This window comes from Ambystoma mexicanum, chromosome 1p (assembly GCF_040938575.1).
Source record: "Ambystoma mexicanum isolate Mex_15411 chromosome 1p, UKY_AmexF1_1, whole genome shotgun sequence".
Taxonomy (NCBI): Eukaryota; Metazoa; Chordata; class Amphibia; order Caudata; family Ambystomatidae; genus Ambystoma; species Ambystoma mexicanum.
Window position 1 is genome coordinate 976,497,048 of NC_090921.1, and position 10,153 is coordinate 976,507,200.

Genomic DNA, 10,153 nt, shown 5'->3' on the forward strand with positions numbered 1-10,153 from the left:
TAAAGGTTGACAGCTATGGCAACAGTGGTGGCTTGTATGAACAGTCAAAGCCCCAAGAGTTAGATGAGCAAGGCAACAAAAACGTGCATCATAAACATCCGTAAAAGAAACAGACAATTCCTGACACACTCCGCTTCATGTAAATAAAAATGGGATGGCTACAATTTGACGTGGGCATGAAATTGATTTTTTTACTTCGCAATGTTACTTGCCTGGGGCCATCTTGTAATGCCTCCAAATTGTTTCTGCTATGTTTCGCATTTGAGACAGCACATAATGCACTGTTATCCAGTCAGTTACAATCAGAATAGTCACACGATCCAATGCAATTGCAAACAATTTCCTAGGATTCCTAAGCGAACATCAACTAACTTGCTACTGGCTCCCCTCAGCAGAGCCTCATTTGGTGCAGCACTTCGCCGATACTTTAACCTTGCCCTCTGTTTTCGCAATATTGATTGGGTGAAAGGCAGAGGCTGCAATTTGCATCCCATTGTATAACTTCCCTAAGGACACTTCCGTCTCCCCATAACACATTCTCATTGACTACTCCTTGACCTTTCTCACACCCTGAAACCTCTCAGTCGCCACATTCAAGAGACAGCCCGCAGCGCTGCGAGGCTTGGGACTTTGCAAATGCCCCACTGACGTACCCAATATAAACGTAGCCTAGCATGCTGCAGTGACCAGTGCTAGGCTCAAGAGCTCGCTCTCCTTGTGGCCCGCCTTGCCTGTTTGCAGCCAGTAGCCACATTCGGGAGTGAAACTGGCACGCGCTGCAAAACGAGCCCACAGCCCTCACCCCGCTGGAATCTCCATTGTGCCGCCACCAGAGCAGTTTAGGATGAGGGCCTGGGCCCTGGAGGCGAGGTGAATATCACACCCCGGACTGCCTGATCTCCCCAGAAGCCCCGTCGCAGTGCCGCGTGCAGCGCCCCTGCTCTCTGGAAACTCCAGGTAAACGTACCCATTCAGAGGTGAGAGTGCCACTTAACAGAGTGGACCTTTCGGTTAGAGACAACTTTTTTCACCTCAGCCCACCTCCTCCTGTTTTTCTTCCAACTTTAGCCACTCCCCCATTTATAAAAAATAATCCTACATACAAGCACACTACAAACATACTTAAATTGTTTTCACCACCGTCTTCAGTAAAATAATGTCAGCAACACACCGAATGTAGAAGTATTCAACTGCTGTTCCCGTGTACTTTGTGCACGGGATGTTCTATGCAGAGGTCTTAGGGAACGTTTGTCTCGTATTTTGCCTTCCACTGAGCAGCTCTGGCAGAGATCTGTTCCCTATGACCAAGAGCATGAACAGACCTGAAGTGTAAGATTCCAGGGTTGGTTCTACTGCAGTGGCAGGCATTCCTCCCCAATCCCCCTTTCCCTCTCAGCGCCAGGCTGCTTTTCTTCTCCTTCCTGCAGCGCAACGTCCCCGCTAGGCCAAGCGACATGTACTCCGCTTCATGGGACATGGACGAATCCTCTTTTTTTTATCTTTCCTGCTCCTCAACTCACCAAACTTCTTCCCGTGAAGAAGTTGTGAAGCTGCCTCAGCACCAGTGAAGTGGGCCTTTGTGGCCCGCCTGTGGCTGTGTTTGTCATGTGAGAGGGGGCACGGGCCTGCTGGAGACAGTAGGGTAGAATTCTGGGAGAAATGATATGGGATGATGGCCTGGTACGCCGATCGCCTGGCAAACACAACGGGTAAAAGACCCAGCAGGCCCCCGGGCAACATAGGGCGAGTTCTGAGGTGACTCACAACCTACACCCCTGCCAACTAAGAAAGGAGAAATGTGGGCCTGTGTTCCTCATTTCCTGGACCACTCCTTCTCTCAACCCAAATGATCCCGTCTCCTAAAACCCAGAGCTCTGCACTAACGGACATCAGGGGGATCCCCAGGTAGGCAAGTAGCCGAGGCAGCTTTTGGAGCCCAGGGGGGGGGGGCGTATAATAGGGTGCCAGTGGGAGGCTCGGGGTGCACTGGGCACCAGGGTGGAGCCCCTGGCACCCCTGCTCACCCCTGGTAGGCCACTACATATGATATGCCATGCCTGGATCCTTGTTGCCCAATGTATCTGTGAGTGAGTGAATGAGCGAGGTTAAGAGGGCGAGAGAGAAAGTCTTTGAGATTAGCCGAAATGGGGTATCAATGCGATCTTCCTGCATAGGCGAGGACGGAGGGGTGTGCGGACATATTCAAGCTATACCCCTTCTTAGCTTGCTTTGCCTCTCATGCCTTGTTAGACTTGTCCTACCTTTTCTGGCTTTGCTACCCTACATTATGCAATGTTAGGCCATTGCCAGGTCATCCTATGCCAGAGCACAATCTACGCTACAAACTGCAGGCTCTCTCTTTTCAGTGCCCCCAGATACCTCAGAGGTAGTCCCACTACTTTGCAGCACCAGTAAGCCTTACATAGAGTGACCCTACAATGAGCCACCTACATATGTAGTATGCACTATCAATCGACAGCCAAAAAAGCACCACATTGCAAACTCGGCATCAGCATGCAGCCAAGTCCCGGTAAGGGATAGTCTGTTCGTTATGCTATCCTGCATGCAAAGTTATGTTAATGACACTTCACAAGTATACATATGCCAAATAATAACAATTCTGCAATTGTCTTATTCAGTGCCATTTAGTATGCACTGGTGGACCAGATAGAGGGAAGGCACCCATTGCAGCGTCCCATGGCACCGCCTCGCCACTAACCACCAACTCACCTTTCAGCATCTCGCCCTAATTGACAGCACTTAACACCAGAACACTAAAATAATCCAGGACAAACACCTGTGACCACAACCTCAAAAAGCACAAGGCACACATCCATGAAATCAATTGGGTCACCACGCAAACAAACTCAACCACACCCCCACTCCAGGGTATGCACAGGCTGGGTCTCATCAGATACCAAGGACTTTCCACAAGAACACCAAGATGCTTGTCCATGTGCAGCACCCGCTTCATTCAGCTTTGCCGGCATCAACGATGCAGCAATAGTTAACTCGCTCTTTCCATCTGAACTTGCTTACTTACCACCCCAAACAACCCCATCCACCCGGTATCTTGTCGCAAGGCTGTGAAAGTGACAGACCTCATGATACACAGTGCCCAATAAAAGAACTGTTCATCCCATGAAACATCACTTGCTGACATTAGTCCCAAACACTTCCAAGCTTGCCCACATGTGCCATGGCTGTATGTCATTCGGGTGTACATGTTCTAGGGCAGGATTCATGTGTAAATCAACACAGAAAGTGGCCAACGCATACATCATTCCACTGGACCTCTCGGCAGTAGGCTACACACTCCCATCCACGCTGGGCGTGGCGACTGCTGCTTGCCTCCGGTATCAAAGCACACATTTGCCAGAGACACGTACGCTTCATTTGGCTTATAATCGCCTACATATACCTGCTTCTGCAGATACTCAGCCAGAATCTCCATGAGAACAGCCAACGTGTTCCCCTTCGTTACTCTTCCTGCTAAAATGCAGCGAGCACTGCCCATGCACTTGTATTGGTGCATAGTGAACCTAGCTATGAAGCAACCACTCTATGTACAGGCCATTGACCATAACACATGAGATAACGAGGGGAAGGCAAGGTACACTATGTGGCATGAGATGTTCTGACCATGGGGGTGGGATGAAATGCAGGAATGCTAGGAGCCTAGCTGGTATCTAGGTACTGACTGAAGAGTAAGGTCTTGCGTTCCTTCCTGAACTGCAATATCACTAGGGAGGTCCCGATTGCCACCTGGATGGTGTTGCAGTAGACCGGGGTGTAGCAAGAGAAAGCCGATTTCCTGTTGTTTTCCTTGCATGTCAGTTTGGTCTCGGGTTTCGCAAATGCTGTAGGTAGGCAAGTGTGTGAGCGGTTGTTGCCTTGTTGGTAATGCTAGCGGTCGTAACGTATATTCCGATTGGGTTCGGAAGCCAGTACTGCTCCCTTAGGAATGGAGACATTTGTTTTAATTTCTTGTTGTACTTCAGTGTGTTGGGCTGCCCAAAATGGGTCCAGGTGCTTTACCAGAACACCAGAGAGGAGGGTGTTTACGTGGGAGATTACCAGAGCCTGGACTTTGGTTCTCAAGTCCTCAGATGGAAGAAAGATTTTTATGTTGTAAAGAAGGGTTAGAGAATCTATGATGTTTCTCTGCAGGCCGATTTCCCCAAAGTTGGGTTTTAGCACTGCAGGGAAACCTCATTCCCTTTCAGCACCCCCTTCCCTTGCCTTTTCCAATGCGGGGGACACCCCTCCCCTGACCGGATAGATATAGAGACAGACAGACAGACAGACACACACCCCCCAAAGCCCCTTCTTGAAGGGCAGTCCACGCTGCCGTCATGATCAGCTTACTTCCTGTATGCACAGCAAACACATGCACTGTTACTCAACAGGCCGCCTTTCAATGGAACCGGCCGGTCGAGGATTTGTTTTTTTTTGTTGTTATGTTCCCGGAAGAAAAGAGTGTTGTCTATAGTGTAAGGGTGTTGAAGAAAGAAGCTGGCACAAAGGTGGCATGGTTTTGGTTATAAACTTTTATTTCTCAAATAGAAAACCTCACTGTCCCCATCTCAAAGAGGGGGGTTTCCCTGCATCAAACTAAAACTAAAGAATTGTCAGAATGTTCCAACGTCCTGCGTCAAATCCTTCTCTAACCCTCACACTAGAACTAAAGGATAAACTAAGAGAAGGTTTCTTCTCCTGCTTCTTGAACTCTGTCCAAAGAATGTTCTCTTTCAACAGAAAATATCAGGGGGAATACTTCCTTCCCCAGCCTTAAGGGTTTCACTCAGTCTTTATGTAAGGTCCAGGAGAATGACCCCCCTTCTCCTGGTATAAATGTATGTAGTTTCCAATAGAACCAGCGGGAATTACTCCTCTTCACTGGTGTCTCCAGTACAATTGTCAGCCCAGTACCAAGATAATACCTCCTTTCTCTTGGTGTTACTTTGTACAATTCACCACAAGGCCAGGGGGGAATGACTCCCTTTGCTTGACGTCTTTATCACAGCTCTTTCTCCAATACCAGGAGAGTGACTCCCTTCTCCTGGCATTGCTCGGTACAGTTCTTTCTCACTGTTTGAGTTCCAGACCCTTCTCTGGTGGCCAGTGGTTTCCTCACTACCGTAGCGCCAAGGAAGATTTCCCCCAATACTTTCCTTTTCTATGTTAGGGTCCCAGAGCCTTCTTTTGTTATGCCTATCAACCTCCTTGCTAATACTGGGAGAGGGAAAAGACACCTTAGCCTCTGTGTCAACCCCCAAGTCCCCTCTGGTTCTCAGATACCTTCCCTTATGGCGCTTTGGTATGTTGCCAGGACGTCCTGGGATCGGGGAATACTTCTCCGGCTCTGTGGGCTTCTCTCCTCTGCACTCCTGGCTTTGCGGCTTCTTCCTGGCTTCAGGACACGGTCCACCTCCACTCTGCCAGAGAACTTGTTCGGCGTCCTCTTGCTGCTCTGCTTTTCCACAGCTCTCAGTTGGCATTTCAATCCCCCACACTGGAGACTTCAGACCGGCTGCTTTCACCAACAGGACTGGATACTGCTGCACCTGCCACCACAGTGCTTCTCGTCATGGCTGCGTTCATCTCCGCGGGCTAGGCTCGACACCTCTTTGTCCATTTTTATATTTTGTATCCAGTTCCTCTCATGCAGATCGCACACAACCTTCTTTGTTACAGACTTAATTCTCATGCCTCCTTGGGACCACCTCGTACCAGTGTTTTTACAGTCAATGATCTTTAGGTCACCTGTGTTCCTCTTTATCCTAGTACTTTTGGTTTTAGGCTCTAAGTTATAACAATACATAGGCTTGCTTTCAATTTAGCGGCTCTGGACATTAGGTAGGGCTAAGGAATGTCGGGGAGCAGCAACATTCATTGGGCTGTACCCCAGGTGATCGTCCTTATCCCCACAGGAGGAGTCCCTGCCCATGAAGTCCTCCTGCATTAAACCACCCTTAGCGGCATTATTGGGTAGCGGCCACACCTGCCTAGCCTCACGGAAAAGGGCTCCCTCTGGGGAGAAGTGACGGCAGCTTGTGAATCATCACAATAGTGAACCCATGTGATTTGGAAGTAGGGTGCCGGTGAGGTTTGAAGCCATTAACATGCGTGTTGTTTAGCCACCCACGAATGGTGTGCTGCTTAAATGGGTGACCAAGTAGGGCAGATTCTGTCTTTGTGGGATTGAGCATCAGTGTGTGCTTGTTACCCAGGCTTGAATGGAGATGAGGCAATTCCTAAAGCACGAGAGCTCATGTGTAAAATTGACTTTTAGGTACAATTGAGTATATCATCTGTTTACTGGTGGCGTGAGATGTTGGAGTCATTGAGAAGTGATGCCAACAGCTCCATGTATAGATTAATGATCAACAGGGTTGGATATTCAGCCTTGTGGGACTCTGCAGGTGACTGGGCGGTGGACTGACCTGAAATTGCCCATCTGGATGGCTTGATGTTTGTCCGAGAGGTAAGATATAAATCAGTGGAGAACACAGACTGAGCCCATTCCGATTGCGAGTAGGTTGGCCAGTGTGAGGCTGTCTACTGTGTCTAACATGGCACAGAGGCCGGGATGACCGGAGGTACGAGTCATCTTTGTCCATGATTTGAAGAGCATCATCTATCACCTGGATGTGATCTGTTTCAGTGCTACATTTCAGTCCGAACCCAGTAAGGAAATTGTGGATTAGGCAATGTTGATTAATGTGATCATGGAGTTGGTTGGTAATTACCTTCTCAATGATATTTGATAGTAATCAGTCAGTAGTTCATGAGATCATCTGATTCCCATGTGGGTCTTATGAGACGAGAGCCTCATATTTGTCCATGGTTGGTTTAAATGATGCAAGGTTATTGGCAATAAATATCCTTAGGGGTGGGGGTAGGTGGTACAGCTGTGTGTGTATGTGCTGTGGGATCAGGAATGGGAGGGCAATGTTGCGGTATCAGTCGGTTTGCTGGGCAGTGAGCTTGAGCAGTGTTTGACTGCCATGAAGAGAGCTTTACAGCTGCCGGGATAGTGGAGGAGTAGTATGGTGCGTACTGCAAAGTATCTCTCAAATGTGGGGGGGGGGGGGCAAAAATATACAATTAAAACTAACACCAATATACAACACTTTACTTAACCCAAAAATGTGGTCTTCCATAAGGGATGTGTTTTTATTTATTTATTTGTTCATTTATATAGCGCACCTAACCCTAGGGTACCTGCGCGCATTGCATAAGGTTTACATTGTAATTACATTACCCAAAAGAGCAATAGTGCTGATTTTTGCGCAGGATGATCTATTTGAATCCCATTTTGCAATCTTGAGCACATTAAATAAAGTTCATGTGCTTCAGTTTGCAATCTGCCAAGCATGGAATGCACAGAAACAGTGCCGCACCAGGATGACGTGCTGCAATAAGGCGATTAGAGAGGAGTGGGAAAGGAACACATTCAGCCTAGCAGCATACGGGTCCTCTTTGTAAGAAGAAAGATGGTCCCTTCTCTAACCCTGGATACTTCATTAGACAAAACCGGTTTCCTCCTGGGCAAACCCTTCATGTTCCCATTTTTGTTATAATCTGTTAAATGGGATCGGACTTAGAAATAAACTAAATGCCAGTGTACTGTGCAACATTATGCTGGTGAAGACTGGTTAGGAGAGGTGGGGTAAGTCTAAAAACCAGAGGGTCTGATTTATAATCAAGGGCACACTTTACAACCTCTTATAATATTACAAATCAGAGCCATGAAACGTTTGTATCCCTTTAGATGTGGACGTTTTGGTAGCAGGGTGTCTTTGCCCATTAGCAAGCCATGTTTACCACCATGCTGCGGCCTCAAGCTGCCAACAAATACTGTTAAAAAGTGTGCACTGCCCCATCCATTGGGGTTAAGGATTATTTGATGGCCCTGCCAGTGAGGTAATTAAGGGATGAAGGATTGTGCAATGTCAAGTCAGCAACCCCTACGATTTTGGTCGAAGAAAGCCACTATTACTAAGCCTGATTTCGTCAATTTCCCGCAATTGTGTGATTGTGGTCATTATATCTTTCCCTGTCTGCTTCAGTTTTCTTATCCAAACCATTTGGGAATGCTTCATAACGAACAGAATACCGGTTTGATGCGCTACATTAAATTGAAAGGATGTGCAAAGAGCGGAAAAGCAAGAGAGATGGTCATGAGCTTAGTTGGTGACTTTAGGATTAGAATATCTTGAAGCTAATCTCCACTTCCCTACTTGAACAAAATGGCTTGATCTTGTGCAAATAACTACCTCCCTGGGCTAAAGTCCCTTATTTTCTAATTGCATTGATTTGCTCCCTAGGTATAAGCAAAGGCTTCCAGTGCCGATTAATGACCAACTGCAACCTCTCTGTCGTTTACAGTTGTTCGATAGATATAACCTACCCTTTAGGTCTGCCACTGTATAGGAGCAAGGGTGGACTCGTGCAGGGTGCAAGCACTTGTTAAAGCGGACACTAGCTAGGTTGTTTGTGATTCACTTTGATTATAGACGTGTGTGTATATGTGTGCTTGTCGATCACTCGTCGCCTTTGTTCATTTGAACCCTGCAATCCAAGGGTTGAACAGCATGAAATGTTCTGCTTCATCGGTGAAATTCCCGACAAGCCTGGTTCCCTGGTCGAGCCTATTTTGCACACCTGTTCAAGACCATCCTAAAATGCCAACGGTAAATCCCAGCCCTCTCCCCCCTCAAATAATCTAGACATCATTGGGCATCTTGACCCCCCCCTCCCCACCCTCGATTCCATGCCTGTAATCTCTGCCTCCTCCCACACCCAGTCCTGTTATCTGTTTATCATGGCAAAAGAAGAGTAACCCACCAACCGTGCTGTCCAATCCCATTCCGTCTGCTCCTCTTTAAAAACCAGGCCCTGCTTTCCACACATGGATTTCCCCATCGCACTTCATGTGAACCCCATAATTGTAGTCCAGCCCAGAACGCCAGGCAGCAGGGGACCCCAGACGCAGATGCCTAGCTCGGTGACTTGAGCGAGCTTCCATCCTCTGCTACTACAGGGCACTGGTGACGCCCACGGAGGCAGAAAGACGCATCCGGGGTTGCTGTCGCTCCTCTTGCTCAGAGGAGACTTGCCCAGCATTTTGGAATGAGCAGGACCAGAGTGCTAGGCAAAGGGATATTCTCCTCTGGGAGCTGTAGTGGGATAAAGGTCCTCCATGGCTTTTCCGGCCCTCGCTTGTGCTCTTCTGGAGGGCTACTTATATTGGTGGTGCTGGGTCGGAGGAGCAGTCACTTAAGGTCAAACAGTACTTCTCTAGCGCGGACTGTGTTGGTGAACCAGTTTTCTTTATTCCTCTTACTGATCAACATTTCTGCCCCATGCTTCCCACCAAACCCTTCTCCTTTGAGGCAAGAGGAAACTTGGGTAACCTTAGAGAACTGGCCTCCTACCCACAGCCAGAGACATCTCTAGAGTGAGCTGTAAATGAGTGACGGCAGACAGGATTTTATGCCTCCCTTTCCACAATGTTTTAGGCCGGTGTCCAAGCCGCTTATGGGCTGTAAACCCTCCCAGGCACCGTCTCAGCGCTCTCTAATCGCCGGAGCCCATGTTTTATTCATAGCACAGGAGAGGGAGTGCAATAAACAGGAAAATAAGTATTTGGCCACCATGACATAATCAGAAGTGGAGCGTTGAATGATGGCATCCGCAGCATGGCGGCGGATCCAACAACCCAGCCAGAATGTAGCCCTCTACGGCAGGAAGAGCTGCAGCCAGGCCCAGCCGACAGACATTGATACATACAGCGTCATGGCCAGGTCCAGCCCTCAGATGCCTTGTGGCGGCAAGAGAAGTACTACACACAAGCACTGCGCGATCCGGAGAGGCTGAGATCTGCGAATGGGTGGGAACTTACTACAATGAACAAGTCCCACATTGAGAAATTAGTGAGACTCTGTGATGAGGCCACCAAAGTACGACGTTAAGACCCCACTCAAGCACGTTAGACCAATTGACTTAAGTGAAGCCCCAAATGACGGGGGCATGAGGCCAGTAATGCAAGAATGAGTGAGGGCCCCACTGAAGTGTATGAGTCGGTGATGCAAGATTACATGTGACCCCTAGGAAGTGTATGAGACTAGTGATATAGGGGGGCCAC